Raw genomic sequence first — 16441 nt, 5'->3', positions numbered from 1 at the left:
GCAGTAGACAAACTCACCAGGCTCCTCAGCGGGTTTTTTTTACATGTATATACACCTATTGGGAAGTTAATGATTGACTGTAGTTATTGACACATCATACAGCCTCACCTCGCCTCACCGTAATAGGTGTCTAATTGTCTGGAAGACAGGCCTCCAACCTAGGTCCCCTTCCCCCACCAGACACCAGGATCCCAAGGACCCTGCACTTACCCCTTCCCCTCCCTCCCCAGAGTCCTTTGCTTTGGTGCAATCCGCCACACCCCGTCTGAGTTGACCCTTATGTTTTCCCTTACTTTCCTTTATTCCTAGATCCCACCTATGAGCGGGATCATTTGATATTGGTTCTTTTCTTTCTGGCTTATCTCACTCAGCATGATACTTTCAAGTTCTGTTCCTTGGAACTTTCACTTATTTACTTACTTATTTTATTCAAGTCATTATTTTTTTGTGTGATTGGTAGTGGTTGACAAGATGGTCAGAGTACAGGGTATGCCCACCACCTCCCAAAGATAATTACTGTAGTCTTCACAGTCTTCAAAACAGTTTGTTTGTTTCTTTGCTTCTGTTATCTTTACTGGTTTTTGCAACTTCATGTGTGTCAGTTGTCTAGAGTAAAACTGCCCAGTAGTTATCTTTTATCTCTTTACTTACGTTACAAAGCACAATCCCCTCCAGCTGCACCCATTATGTCCCAAAGGACATCCTATCATCATTTTTTGATTGCAGAGTAGTATGCCATGGAGTATGTATTTCATAACTTCTTTATCCAGGCATCGGCCAATGGGTACTTAAGCTGTTTCCACTCTTTGATTATGTGACTAATGCGGCTATGAACATAGGGGTGCATGTCTCCCTTTGAATTAGTGTTTTCATATGCCCTGCAGCTTTTAGCATCTGTCTGTCTATAACTGACAGGACTCCCAGAGGAAGATGTACATCCATTTAGCTGGATGACTACGTTGTGGGTGGCTGGGCTGAGCAGTGTCAGCCGGAGGGCTCACTGTCTGTGTCATTTTCTCGGCTAATGAAGAAGCAGCTGACTCAGCATCCCTCAGCACTCACAGGCCATCTTGAGATGGACTGTAATCGCTAGGAGAGTGAACCTGGGGTCCTGGCCTTGGCAGGCACTCTACAGTGGGATTGCATCTCACTCAGAGACCAGCCCTGCAGAGACAGGCTGAGGTTCCAGTGAACCCAGGAAATGGCTTCAGCCCGACGAAGGCCCCTTTCTTTCTGCAAGGAATCTTTGCAGCCACTGGACCACCAGGCTGTGGGGAAGTGGGCTCCTTCAAGCACCCATCTGGCTCTCTGGTTGATTAAGCTGATGAGCTTTTGAACTTGTGCCTGGGAGGTTGGCCTAAGTCAAAGACCTCTTCTCTCACCTCCGTTTCAGATGGCATGGTTCTGGGAGCTGTCCCGTTAGATTATTACGACGACGCTCTTCTGAGCTGAGGTAGAGTCTCCCTGAGTCCTGTCCTTTATTCACTTTCAGAATAACTGTTTCCTGCAAAGGGGCCGTTCCCTTTCGCAGGGGCGATTTTCTACAGGAAGTAGTTCTTTCCTTAGCTTGTATTGTATCCTTCCAGTGGAAGGAGAGGACTTGAAAATGGTGGGCAGTTTCACCAGGAAAAGAGAAAAATGGTTACCAGAAGGAAACACCTCCTCCTGCTCTTCCTCTTCCTCCTTCTCCTTTTCCTGTCTATTTTTTTTTATTAGTGATTTAATAATGGTTTACAAGGTCCTAAGATTATAGGAGCATAGACCCTACCACCAAAGTCTGTGACCCCCCCCCATCCCCTTCCCACTCCCAATGGTAACTACCATAGTTCACATATCGTGTGTGTGTGTGTGTGTGTGTGTGTGTTTTGATATTGTACATATTTATTTGTGACAGAGACAGGGAGGGAGGGTGGGAAGGAGAAACAGAGAGAGAGGAAATACAGGACATCAGTTTGGTACATTTGCTGTAGAGGCTTAAACTCTGTACCTTACACTTGAGAGTTCAAACTTTATCCATTGTGCCACCTCCTGGACCACCCCACAAGGTCACTTTATTTATTTATTTATTTGTTTGTTTGTTTGTTTGTTTTTCAGCTCCCTATATTCTGCATATGAGCAAAAGCCGTCTGGCAGCCGTCTTCCACCTCCTTCCTTCCTTCCCTACACGTAATTGCCTCCGGGTTCACCCCTGCTGCCCTGAAGGACACGGTGTCATCTTTTGCATTGTAGAGTGGTGTTTCCCTAAAGATAGCTCTCATAGCGTCTTCACCTGCTTCATTTGCTGATAGGCTTTTAGGTTGCTGCTACTTTTGGCGATTGTGAGTGAAGCAGTTATTTTTTTCAAGTCACTTTAGGGGGTGAGGGGGGACCACAATGATTGCCATGGCCGTTGCTCTCACATGAGTATGATTTCTTTCTTTTTTAAAATTGTATTTATTTATAACTGGGTAAAGACAGAGAGAAACTGAGAGGGGAGGGGATATAGAAGAGAGAGACAGACACCTGTATCTCTACTTCACCACTCATGAAGCTTCCCCCTTGCAGGTGGGAACCAGGGTCCTTGCACATTGTAATGTGTATGTGCTTAATCAGGGGTGCCACTGCCTAATTTCTTTTTTCCTCCAGGGTTATCGCTGGGGCTAGGTGCCTGCGCTACAAATCCACTGTTCCTGGAGGCCATTTTTTCCATTTTGTTGCCTTTGTTATTATAGTTGTTGTTATTATTGTTGTTATTGGCTGTTGTTGGATAGGACAGAGAGAAATGGAGAGAGGAGGGGAAGACAGAGAGGGGGAGAGAAAGATAGACACCTGCAGACCTGCTTCACTGCCTGGGAAGTGACTCCCCTGCAGGTGGGGAGCTGGGGGGCTCAACTGGGATTCTTCCGCCGGTCCTTGTGCTTTGTGTCATGTGCGCTTAACCCACTGAGCTGTTGTTGGCCTCCTGGCCTCTAATTTCTTATCTCTCTGGGTAGGATTCTACAGACCTCTTACCCCTCCCTCCCAACTTAAGTCTTCCCCGTCACCATGCACTGCGTCTCCAGTGCTCTGTGAACATCTTGTGCTTTTGCGTCAGTTAAGGTGAGCGTGTGTGTGTTGGACACTGGTGTGACTGTCATCCTATTTTCACAGCTAGTGTGCGCAGTTTCCTTTCACCCTTCTTGCCTTATTTTTCAAATGTGAGAAGAGTTTAGGAGATAGCTCTTCACAGGAGCCAGAAATAGGGGCTTACATTCTTACATTGAGCAAAGAAGTCAAGTCAGGGGCTGGGCGGTGGTGCAGCTGGTAGAGCGCACATGTTATCATGTGCAAGGACCCAGGTTCAACACGCCTCCGTCCCCCACTGGCAAGAGGAAGCTTTATGACTGATGAAGCAGTACTGCAGGTGTCTCTTTCAATCTCCCCCTCCTCTCAACTTCTCTCTGTCTCTATCCCAAATAAATAAACATTAAAAAAAAAAACAGAGGGAGATACAGCGGAGAAGCAATTACAGAAGCCAGACCTCTCACCTTCTGCTCCCCATAAAGATCTTTGGTCCAAATTCCTGGAGGTATAAAGAATAGGGAAGCTTCCGATGGAGGGGATGGGACACAAAACTCTGGTGGTGGGAACTGTATGGAGTTTGTACCCCTCTTATCCCACAATCTTGTTGATCATTACTAATTCACTAATAAAAAACAAAAGGAAGAGGGACTGAGTGGTGGTGTACCTCATTGAGAACATGTGTAAAAATATACAAGGACCCAGGTTCGAGCTCCCAGTCCCCACCTGCAGAGGGAAGCTTCATGAGTGGTGAAGCAGGGCTGCAGGCTGTTTCTCTGTCTCTCTCCCTATCTTCCCCTTCCCTCTCTATTTCCAACTGTCTCTATCCAATAATAAATAAAGAGAATTTAAAGGAAAAAAAAGGAAGGAAGGAAGGAAAGAAAGAGTGTTGGGGGGTGGGGGAGATAGCATAATGGTTATGCAAACAGACTCTCATGTCTGAGGCTCCAAAGACCCAGGTTCAATCCCCTGCACCACCATAAAGCAGAATTGAGCAGTGTTCTGGTGTTTGTCACTTTTTTTTCTCTCTCTCTCTGCATCTGTCTCAAAAATAAAATAAATTAATATTTTTTAAAAAAGAAAGAAAGAGTGTTGGGGGTAGATAGCAAATAGTTATGCAAAGAGACTCTCATGCCTAAGTCTCTGAAGTCCCAGGTTCAGTCCCCGACACCAACAAAAGCTAGAGCTGATCAGTGCTCTGATTAAAACAAATGGGGAGAGGGGGTCGGGCAGGCGGTAGTTCAGCAGGTTAGCGCATGTGGCGTGAAGCACAAGGACCAGCTCAAGGATCCTGCTCAAAGATCCTTGAAGCACAAGGATCCTGGTTCAAGCCCCTGGCTCCCCACCTGCGGGGGGGAGGGGTGGTCACTTCACAAGCAGTGAAGCAGGTCTGTAGGTGTCTATCTCTCTCTCCTGCCTCTCTGACTTCCCCTCCTCTCTAGATTTTTCTCTGCCCTATCCAACAACAACAGCTATAACAACAATAATAATAACCACAACAAGGGCAACAAAATGGGAAGAATGACCTTAAGGAGCAGAAAGAAAGAAAGAAAGAAAGAAAGAAAGAAAGAAAGAAAGAGAGAGAAAGAAAGAAGTCAAACTGAAGCAATGGATGTGAAGCAGCGTAGTTTGCTGTGTAAGCATCTAAAACACGTCACGCGTTAAGCCGAGGGGAACATGTCTGAGAATGCAGCCAACGCAGAGGGAGTGGATTTCCAGCAGGCTTTTATCTTTAGACCAGTCTCAAATAGACTGGATTAAAAGAAGAAGAAGAAGAAAAAAAACCATGCAGGACTAATCCATGGGATGAATTGAGATAAGCCCCAGGGCTGGGACCCTGGGCGCTTTCACCGCAGCCCCGCCTGGAGACACTCGGCTTCCCCAGCCTATTCAGACTCCAGATAGCGATCGGTGCCACATTCGTCTCTCTCGTCCTGTTCCTTGTGCACCCATTGTCCCTCCCATCTGGTTTCCTGAGATAGGTTAGTCGCTCTACCTGATGCCAGAAAAGGACCATTGTGTACCCTTCCCATCCCGCCCCCCCCCCCAGCCCCCCAGGGGCGGGCCCCCAAGTAGAATGTAGCATTTTCCCATTTCATCTTCAGTGAAAGCAACAGAACATGCTGGAAGGACTTGTCCAGCTTCCTAACCCCCTGCCTCAATCCTCCTCCACTTTTATTCCTGCTTAGATAATGAATGAAGATGGAGAGCGGTATGGTGTCATCATCTAAATTAGTGACCTCTTTCCCCTTGGTGCAATCCTACCCTCCAGCGAGGAGGTAGGCGTTTAGAATCTATTTCTTTTTCTCTGTGCTGTGAAGGGAAGGAGGAAGACAGTGAAAAGCTCTTGGCTCTTATTCTCTTTGTCTGAATGAAAGAGATGGCCTTTGTGGAGTTCTGATGGACAAAGAGAGAGGGGCTTAGGGCAGAGGTCACTGGTTATTAACTCTGTGACCTTGGGTCCCTGGTGAGACTCAGTAGCTTCCTTACCTGTGACTGGGTGAGTGGAGTGAGCAGTAGGACAGACAGGGCAGGGCCCAGGTGGTGGTTGAGCACACATATTACTATGCACAAGGACCCAGGTTCAAGCCCCCACTCCCCCACCTGCAGAAGGAAAGCTTTGAGAGAAGTGAAGCAGTGCTGCAGGTGTCTCTCTCTCTCTCTTATCTCTCCCTTCCACCTCAATTTCTCTCTGTCTCTGTCAAATAAAATGTGCGGTCTATTTTTTTTTTAATATTTTATTTATTTATTCCCTTTTGTTGCCCTTTTTTTTTATTGTTGTAGTTATTATTGTTGTCGTTGTTGGATAGGACAGAGAGAAATGGAGAGAGGAGGGGAAGACAGAGAGGAGGAGAGAAAGATAGACACCTGCAGACCTGCCTCACCGCCTGTGAAGCGACTCCCCTGCAGGTGGGGAGCTGGGGGGCTCAACTGGGATTCTTCCGCCGGTCCTTGTGCTTTGTGTCATGTGCGCTTAACCCACTGAGCTGTTGTTGGCCTCCTGGCCTCTGTCTACTTTCTTTGCCACTGTGTGGGACAGGCGGGGAGAGTGGGGTGTGTGTGTGTGTGTGTGTGTGTGTGTGTGTGCTGAGGTGCAGAGATGCTTTCTGTCCCTGTGTCTGGCTGCCCCCAACCAGCATGAGCTCTGCAAACCCCTGTGAGTCCATGTCTACAGCTTCAACTCCCTGTGCGGCCTGAAACCCTCAACACTTCCTTCTTTTGTCCTCAAATCACCTCTTTCTCAGGCTTCAGGGCCTGCTCTCTGCCTGGAGTGGTTGGAAGCCAGTTCTGCTGCTTACTTCCCCTCCTCATGGAGGCTGAGATGGTATCTGCTCCCAGCTTTATCACAACAGAGCAAACTCATCCGGCTTCCTGAAGTCTGACAGTTTAGGGCTGGAGAGACACCATAATGGTTCTACAAAAGACTCTCATGCCTGAGGCTCTGAGCCCCCAGGTTCACTCCCAAGCATCACCATCAGCCAGAGCTGAGCAGTGTTCTGTTCTCCCTCCCTCTCTCTCTCTCTACTTCTCTCATTAAAAATAAATAATAGGGAGTGTCAGGCGGTAGCACAGTGGGTTAAGCGCACGTGGCACAAAGCACAAGGACCAGCGTAAGGATCCCTGTTCGAGCCCCCGGCTCCCCACCTGCAGGGGATTCACTTCTTTCTCTCTCCCTCTCTGTCTTTCCTTCTTCTTTCTATTTCTCTCTGTCCTATCTAACGACAACAATAACTACAACAACAATAAAAATTAAAAAAAAAAAACACCAAGGGTGACAAAAAAAGGAAAATAAATAAATATAAAAAAATAAACAATAGATTGACCTGCCAATGTCCATGTCCAGTAGAGAAGCAGTTCCAGAAGCCAGAACTTCCACTTTCTGCACCCCCAAAAGAATTTTAGTCCATACTCTCAGAAAGGGAGAAATGTTAGGGGGAAGATGAGCAGCGGTCTCTGAACCCCAGTTCCATCAGGACCCAGAGAGAGAAGAGGAAAAAGGGGGAGGACATTTGGAAGTAGCAACGGGTGTAGGTGCGACTCAGAAAGGAAGAGACGGCAGAGCTGTAAAAAAACTGGGCTGACGTATATAAACCTAGAGAGTTATAGAAATAACAGCCCCTCTCTGGGGTCTTGGGAGAACTACTGCAGATTCTAGTGGAGGGAATGGGGACTCGGAGATCTGGTGGTGGGAATTGTGTGGAATTACAACCCTGTTATCTTGTACTTATGTAAACCAATATTAAATCACTAATAATAAAAAAAAGTGATAGAATAAGATATATTTTGGCCAAGTGGAGTTGCCCAAAGACCCAGGTCCAAGCCCAAGTGGTTCCACTTGCAAGGGGAAAGCTTCATAAGTGGTGAAGCAGGGCTACACTCTTGTCTCTTTCCCTTTCCACCTCCTCCTCCCCTCTCAATTTCTCTCTATCTCTATCCAATAATAATAATATAATATAATATAGTATAGTATAGTATAGTATAATATAATATAGTATAGTATAATATAATATATATATATATTTTTAAATGTTTTATTTTATTTATTTATTCCCTTTTGTTGCCCTTGTTGTTTTATTGTTGTAGTTATTATTGTTGTCGTCGTTGTTGGATAGGACAGAGAGAAATGGAGAGAGGAGGGGAAGACAGAGAGGAGGAGAGAAAGACAGACACCTGCAGACCTGCTTCACCGCCTGTGAAGCGACTCCCCTGCAGGTGGGGAGCCGGGGTTCGAACAATATAATATATTTTTAAGTGGAAAAATCTACCAAATATTTTTTTCCTTCTTCCTTTCACTGTGAGCTGGGGCAGGCAGAGGTTATTTATTTATTGAAAAACAGGGACACAAAGGGTTAAGCATCACTGCACCACCTTAGCAGAAAAAGCAAGAAGCCAAAACACACAAGGTAGACTCCAAAGTCAGCCCCTTAACAGGCTCCCAGCAGACACATGGTCAGACTCTCCTTGTGTCCAGCGTGTTCACGCAAACTGCTAGTAATTACCTGCAGCTCAGAGAGTTGGAAGAAAGTGCTGGGATTAACCAGAGTGAAGTTCAATACAAGCCCTTGCATTAGCAGCTGGACTTGGGTTAGAACGCAGGGCTGGCCAGGCCAGGGAGAGGGATGTGTGGTTTAGAGGGGGGAGAGAAGTGTGTGTATGTGTGGTGGGGGGACCTGGAGAAAGGACAGGACGTGACTCATCTTCAAGCTGGGGACTTGGTGGCTTTCCTGGAAGAGGGGTCTTTGCAGAAGGGTGATTAGACTCCCTTTGAAGTCAGAGTGTAAATGTCGGGAGGCTTGCATGGTGGTGGTGGAGGCCCCACTGTCTCCAGACGTCTCTGGGCAAACAAACGTGTTTGGTTCTGGAAGCGGCAGGGCTGGACTTGGCCTCTGCATGGGCTGTTCTGGGAGTTTCTTTTTCCAAAGTAGACTCTGGGAAGTGTGCTCCTTGTCTCTCTGCAGTTGGTTCTGGAGTCTGAAGTGAGGCTGTCCACCTCCTTCCAGAAGGGGCAAAGGAAAGTGTGTAATGTGTGTGTGTGTGTGTGTGTGTGTGTGTGTGTGTGTGTGTGTGTGTGTGTGTGTGGTGGGGGTGTGTGTGTGGCTTCTGCCAGACTCAGGCAGTGCCAAGGTGAAAGCAGCTGTTCTAGAAATTGCTTTTTCTTATTTATATTTTCTTGTTTATATTCTTCTTGTTTATATTTTTGTTATTGTCACTATTATTCCTTGTTATTATTATTATTTACCAGAGTACTGCTCAGCTATGGCTTATCTCAGAGAAAGAGAGGAGAGAGAGACGGACGCCAGAGCATTGTCCCACAATCCATGGAACTTCCAGGTGTCATCTATGGGGCTTGAACCTGGGGCCATACAGAGAGAAGGCATGCGTTCTTCTTTCTCTTTCTTTCTTTCTTTCTTTCTTTCTTTCTTTCTTTCTTTCTTTCTTTCTTTACTTCTCTCTTTCTCTCTTTCTTTCTTTCCTTCCTTCCTTCCTTCCTTTCTTTCTTTTTCTTTTCTTTTCTTTTCTTTTCTTTTTTTGCATCCAAGGGTATTGTTGGGGGCTCAATGCCAGCACTATGAACCCACTGCTCCTGGTGGCCATTATTTTCCTTTTTTTTTAATTAGATAGGACAGAGAGAAATTGAGGAGGGAGGAGAGAGGGAGAGAGAGAGAGGCATTTGTCCCCTTTTTGAAATATTTAAGAGATTAAGGTCATATGTTGGCTTTTTTTTTTTTTTTAAATCAAAGATGTTCTTGAGGTTTAGGTGGGAAAGTGTTCCACCAATGTTTTCCTGTAAGTATTTGATAGTTTCTGGTCTAACATCCAGGTCCTTAATCCATTTGGAGTTGATTTTTGTTTCTGGTGAGATAAAGTGGTTCAGTTTCATTCTTCTGCATGTTTCAACCCAGTTTTCCCAGCACCATTTATTGAAGAGAGCCTCCTTCCTCCATTTAATACTTCGGGCCCCCTTATCAAAGATTAGATGTCCATAGGTGTAGGGGGCTTTTTTTATTTAGTTGTATTCATTCACTTTTTTTAAAATTTCTTATTTATAAAAAGGAAACATTGACAAAACCATAGGATAAGAGGGGTATTCTGTGGTCCAGGAGGTGGCGCAGTGGACAAAGCATCTGACTCTCAAGCATGACGTCCTTAGTTCAATCTCCCTGGCAGCACATGCACCAGAGTGATGTCTGGTTCTTTCTCTCTCCTCCTATGTTTCTCAATTCTCATTAATAAATAAAATCTTAAAAATACAAAAAAAAAAGAGGGGTATTCATTTACTTTTTTATGTACAGAGACAGAAATTGAGAGGAAAGGGAGAGATACAGAGCAAGAGAAGGGGGCAGGCGGTGGCACACCTGGCTAAGCGCTCACACTACAGTGAGCAGGGACCTGGGCTCAAGCCCCTGGTCCCCATCTGCAGGGGGAAAGCTTCACGAGTGGTGAAGCAGGGCTGCAGGTGTCTGTCTCTCTCCCTCTCTGTCTCCCCCTCCTCTCTCAATTTCTCTCTGTCTCTCTCCAATAGTAAATATAAAAAAAAAAAGAGGAATAGAAATGCCTGCCTCACTCCTTCACCACTTGTGAAGCTTTCACCACTTGTGAGGCTTGAACCCAGGTCCTTGCCCATGATAACACATGCACTCTAGTGGTTGCGCCACCACCCAGGAGGCCCTTACACTGGCTTCTGATGGTGCTGAGAGAATCCAGCTCTTTGTGATGGCTATGTTATTTTAAGCCTTGTGAGCATGCAACACTGTGACACCCTATCTCTGTGTCACAAAGTGAGCTTTGCAGAATGACACAGGGACTCAACTGTCAGAAAGTATAGATTCCTAGACGTGGAGGTAGACAACATAGTCCCCTCTCTTCTTTCCCAGACAGCTGTGTTCCTTTGAAATGTGTATGGGCTTTGTTTATGTGCATCAAGGGGACAGAGCTTTCAAACTGTGCCGGAGCAGAATGTCAGTGTGAGTTGCTCCCAGCTTAGTGTGTGTGGGCTGGGGCTTCTAAGCCATCCCAAATACCACTGGGGGCAGGCAGAATGAACAGGAAGAAGCATCTGGGGGGGTAGCCTAAGGGTTATTATGCAAAAGAGACTTTCTGAGCTCTAGAGTGGGATCCCCAGCACCACCATAAACTAGAGCTGAGCAGTGCTCTGGTAAAAGGAATAAGGAGGGACTTGGGAGGTAGCGCAGCAGGTTAAGTGCACATGGCATGAAGTGCAAGGACCGGTATAACAATCCTGGTTCGAGTCCCCTGCTCCCCACCTCCAGAGGAGTCGCTTCACAAGCAGTGAAGCAGGTCTGCAGGTGTCTATCTTTCTCTTCCCCTCTCTGTCTTCCCCTCCTCTCTCTCTCCATTTCTCTCTGTCCTATCCGACAACGACGACAATAATAACTATACCAGTAAAACAAGAAGGGCAACAAAAGAGAATAAATAAATAAATAAATAAGGAATAAGGAGGAAGAGGAAGATGAGAAGGAGGAGGAAGAAGAAGAGAAAAATGAGGAGGAGGAGGAGGCGGCCAGGTGATTCCTCACCTGGCTGAGCACACACATAACAGTGCACAGGACCTGGGTTCAAGTCCTCCTCAATACCCAACTGCAGGGGAGAAACTTCACAAGTGGTGAAGCAGGGCTGCAGGTGTCTCTCTGCCTCTGTCCCCCTCTCAAGTTCTCTCTGCCTTAATCTAATGAATAAATTAAATATTAAAAAGAGGAGAGCGCCAGGCAGTAGCATGCCAGGCTAGCTTCACAGGCGGGAGAGAGACGACCAGGGACTCATGGCTGAGCATGAAAGCAATCCCTCGTTTATTAATCGGATACATCGCCTTTTATGTATCTCTTCACCGGAAGTGGCAAGGGGAAAGGAAATGACTAGGAGAGGGGGCAGAGCAAAAAAAGAGTGCCGTCCGAACATGGAAAGCTTCCATCTAACCAGTGGGGATTACACCAATGGGGATTAAACCAGGGTGGGTCTCGGACAAAACAATGATTATGTAAACACACCACTGTAGTTAAGCAATGCAGGGGAACCTGGCGTGATGGATAGAGACAGAAGCAGAATTAGCCGAAGGAGAAATGATGACCAACAGTAGCACACCTGGTTAAGCACACCCACTACAGTGTCCAAGGACCCAGGTTCAAGCCACTGGTCCCCACTGGCGGGTGTGGGGGAGGGGCTTCACGAGTGGTGAAGCAGGACTGTCGGTATTTCTCCGTCTCTTTCCCTCTCTACCTCCTCCTTCCCTTGCAATTTCTCTCTTGTCTCTAACCAATAATAAATAAATAAATAATGTAAAAAGCTTAAAAGAAAACTGTCTGAAGAGAGAGAGAGAGAGAGAAAGGAGGTTCACAATCTGTCTTTTACAGACCCCAAGGTGCAAGAAATGGCACGCCCCATTCACGCAGGTTGCATTCCTGTGAAATTGCTAAACCAAGAATGCCAGGTGAGGAGTGCCAGCCTTGGGGGCCAGGTGCCACACATCCTGTATGGCACACATAGTACTTTGCACAAGGACCTGGGTTTGAGCCCTCTCCCCACCCCACCCCCACCACTCCCACCTGCAAGGGGAACGTTTCCCAAGTGGTGAAGCAGGTCTGCTGGTGTCTATCTTCCTCCTTCTCTATCTCCTTGGCCTCTCTCAATTTCTGTCTCTCCTACTGAAGAAAATGAAAAAAAAGAAAAAGAAAAAGGAGTCGGGCTGTAGCGCAGTGGGTTACGCACAGGTGGCACAAAGCACAAGGACCGGCCTAAGCATCCCGGTTCGAGCCCCCGGCTCCCCACCTGCAGGGGAGTCGCTTCACAGGTGGTGAAGCAGGTCTGCAGGTGTCTGTCTTTCTCTCCCCCCTCTCTGTCTTCCCCGCCTCTCTCTATTTCTCTCTGTCCTATCCAACAACAATGACATCAATAACTACAACAATATAAAACAAAAAGGGAATAAATAAATAAATATTAAAAAAAAAAAAAAAAGAAAAAATAAGGCCACTGGGAGCAGTGAATTGCTAGTGTCAGTACTGAGCCCCGATGATAGCCCTGAAGGCAAAAATAAGTAAAAAAGAATGCTAACTTTCACCTGCAGACCATGAACACTGCGGTGGGGCCACAGCGGGCCCATGTGCTGTGCATTAAGCACTAAAAGGCTTCTGTGAGAGAGAGGGGCTAACAGCTGCTGGGGGAGGGGTTTCAGCAGGTAGAGTGAAGCAGGCTTTACAGGCATGAGGCTTGAGTTTGATCCCCGGCACTCTGTAAGCTGGAGCAATGCTCTTGAGTATTCTCTCTCTCTCTCTCCCTGATCCCTCAAATAAATAAACCTTTAAAATAAAGCCAAGGAGGTGGTAGGGAAGCTTCAGAAACAACATAATGGTTATGCAACCAGCTTTCATGCCTGAGGCCCTAAGGTCTTAGATTCAGTCCCCAACACCACCATAAGCCAGAGGCTGAACAGTGCTCTGGTAAAAAATAAAAATAAAAGGACCAGGCAGTGGCACACCTGGTTAAGCACACACATTACAGTGCACAAGGACCTGGGTTCAAAGCCCCTGGCTACCACCTGCAGGAGGAAAGCTTCATGACTGGTGAAGCAGGGCTACAGGTGACTCTCTGTCTCTCTCCCTCTCTTTATCTTCCTCCTCCCCTCTCAATTTCTCTCTGTCTTTATCCAATAATGAGTAAGTAAAAAAACAAATGCTGGGAGTCAGGCGGTAGCGCAGCAGGTTAAGCGCACGTGGTGCAAAGCGCAAGGACCGGTGCAAGGATCCCAGTTCGAGCCCCCGGCTCCCCACCTGCAGGGGGGTCACTTCACAGGCGGTGAAGCAGGTCTGCAGGTGTCTGTCTTTCTCTCCCCCTCTCTGTCTTCCCCTCCTCTCTCCATTTCTCTCTGTCCTATCCAACAACAACGACATCAATAACAACAATAATAACTACAACAACAAAAAAACAACAAGGGCAACAAAAGGGAAAATAAATAAATAAATAAATAAACAAATGCTAAAAAAGATTTAAAAATTATAAATAAATAAAAATAAATAAATAATGTATAAGATAAAATAAATACAGGGTGAGGGAGATAGCATAATGGTTATGCAAAGAGATTCTCATACCTGAAGCTCCCAAGTTTCAGGTTTAGTCCCTCACATAAGCCGGAGCCGAGCAGTGCTCTGGTAGAGAAAAAAAAAGTAAAGTAAATGCAACTATAGAAGGTTAGAATAAAGATCCTGGGACGAGAGAAAGCATATACTGTTCAAATTCACAAGAACATACCTTCCGTGAATAGAGATCTAGGCAAACACACATCATCATCATCATTTTTTTCTAAAGATGACAAGGTCCTAGGAGATAGCTCAGTAGTAGGGTATAGGACTTGCATTGCCTGAGGCCCAGGGTTCGAGTCATGCACTGGGTGTGCCAGAGTTAAGTGCTTACTGTAAGGGGGAAATGCCTTCCCAGCCAAGCCAAGCAACAGCATCTCTCCACTATTCCAGAAGTCCCTTCTATGGGCTCCTCCCCCAGCCCTAGACCCTACCCCAGACACTCTGCTGGACTCCTACTTCATCTGTTTATGGTCATATATATAAATAATTTTTAAAAATATTTATTTCCTTTTGTTGCCCTTGTTTTATTGTTGTAGTTATTATTGTTGTTGTTGTTGGATAGGACAGAGAGACATGGAGAGAGGAGGGGAAGGTAGAGAGGGGGAGAAAAAGACAGACACCTGCAGACCTGCTTCACTGATTGTGAAGCGACTCCCCTGCAGGTGGGGAGCCGGGGGCTCGAACCAGGATCCTTACGCCTTTGCGCCATGTGTGTTTAACCCGCTGTGCTACTGCCCGACTCCCATGGAATATCTTTATGCTTCATATGTTCATCTGAGTCCTGGGTGGAGAATGGAAAACAGCTTGTGCAATTGGAAGAGGTTAGCCAGCCACTAAATCATGAGCATGATTAGAAGATAAAATGTCAAGACTCTGGAGGCACAGAGGGTTAAATTAAATATATATATATATATATATATATATATATATATATGGAAGTAGATAGCATAATGGTTATGCAGAGACTCTCCTGCCTGAGGCTCTAAAGTTACAGGTTCAGTCCCCCCCCCCCCCCACCATAAATCAGCACTAAACAATGCTCTGGTAAAGAAAAAGAAAGTATTAGTGATTTAAGATTGTTTTACAGGAGTGCAAGATTGCAGGCTTACAGTTCACACTGTCCCCACAACCTAGGTTCTGTTCACTTGATGTGACCCTCCCCTGAAAGCCACCAGTTCTCACAGTCTTGGGCATAGGTGGTCTTCTGGCTTTCTTCTTCTTCTTTCTACTCTTCCTCTTCCCCTCCATCACCCCTCTCCTACGCCCCCTGCTTCTCTTCTTTCTTTTTCTCCTCCTCCTCTTCCTCTTTCTCCTTCTTCTTTTTGCAGATTTCAAAATCTCTACGTTCTCTACAAATCTCTACATTCCACACCTGACTGAAACCTTAAGGGGGAGGGGAGTCGCTTCACAGGTGGTGAAGCAGGTCTGCAGGTGTCTATCTCTCTCTCTCCCCCTCTCTGTCTTCCCCTTCTCTCTCCATTTCTCTCTGTCCTATCCAACAACAACAATAAACAATTAGGGTGACAAATGGAAAAAATAGCCTTCAGGAGCAGTGGATTTGTAGTGCAGTCACCAAGCCCCAGCAGTAACCCTGGAGGCAAAAAAAAAAAAAAAAAAAGACTCAGTGTCAGGGTCTTATCAGAGGCAGAAACCTTTAGCCCATAGAACGGTTCCTTGGTGTCCTTCTATAGAGACACTAAATGAGGGTCAGCCAAGCCAGTAATCACAGCACAGTCAAGCTCTCCATTATCTTCATTAATTAGGTCACAAGCCATGTGTCTACTGAGCCTTCAGTGACTGGTTCTGTTTGTTTTCTTTTTCTTTTTTTTTTTTTAACTCTTAAAAAATATTTATTTGTTATTTCCTAATGATTGCTTGTATGACTATGAATTTCCCTCTTATTACTGCTTTAGCTGGGTCTCAAATATTTTGATAGCTTGTGTCTTCATCTTCATTTGATTCTAGGAACATTTTAATTTCTTCCTTAATCTCCTCTTTGACCCAGTAGTTAAGTAGCGTACTGGTGAGTTTTCATATTTTGGGAAGTTTTACTAGTTTTCCGTTTGTTGTTAAATGTTATTTTCAGTCCACTGTGGTCTGAGAAGACGCCTGGGATGATTACAATGCTCTGGAATTTGTTGACGCTGTCTTTTTTTGTGGCCTAACATCCTTGAGAATGTCTCATGTGGACTTGAAAAGAATGTGTATTCCAGTTTCTTGGGTGAAGGACTCTGAAAATGCCCAAGCACTGCTTCCCCACTCATGAAGCCCCCCCACTCCCACAGGTGGGGACCAGGGGCTTGAACCCAGGTTATTATGAGTGGTAATGAGTCTGGCCAATCAGGTCCTCCACCACCTGACCCCCTGTAGCAACTGGTTCTGCACAGCACTTGGTCTTGGCCATGAACCGACAGCTTTCTGTTCCCTCAGATGTGAAGCGGCAGTTCATACCTGAGTCCTTTAATCACCCTCCTTACTGTTTTCTCCTAGGACCCGGTGACTGAGAAGAGAGAGGAGTTCCTGCATCTCACAGAAGCAGAAGACGGCCCTCTTCTGGTTTCTGCCTTAAGTTCAAGGTCAGTGTGAGTTCTGTTTGCTGCCAGCCATCACCTGCACTGGCTTCACACATTTTTTTTTCTTTTTAAAAATATTTTATTTTATTTTGTTACTTATTGGATAGAGACAGAGAGACATTGAGAGGGAGGGAGAGGGAGAGAGGGAGAAAGGGAGAGGGAGAGAAGGAGAGGGAGAGAGGGAGAGGTTGAGGGGGAAGGGGAGAAAGAGAGGGAGGGAGAGGGAGAGGGAGAGAG

At 46.0% G+C, this 16441-nt stretch overlaps 1 protein-coding gene across 1 annotated transcript in view; it reads left to right on the top strand.

Moving 5' to 3' along the window:
• Nucleotides 1-16207, top strand: part of SCAF8 (SR-related CTD associated factor 8) — a 153745-nt gene extending 137538 nt beyond the window's left edge. Inside the window, exon 22 of the mRNA XM_060205293.1 lies at nucleotides 16122-16207. The gene's annotated coding sequence lies outside the window, so the exon portion shown is untranslated. The remainder of the gene's footprint in view (nucleotides 1-16121) is intronic.
• Nucleotides 16208-16441: the final 234 nt, after the last annotated feature.

Source organism: Erinaceus europaeus, chromosome 13, assembly GCF_950295315.1.
Source record: "Erinaceus europaeus chromosome 13, mEriEur2.1, whole genome shotgun sequence".
Classification (NCBI taxonomy): domain Eukaryota; kingdom Metazoa; phylum Chordata; class Mammalia; order Eulipotyphla; family Erinaceidae; genus Erinaceus; species Erinaceus europaeus.
Note: the sequence above shows the minus strand (reverse complement) of the source record. Positions and strands in the feature narration are given on the sequence as shown.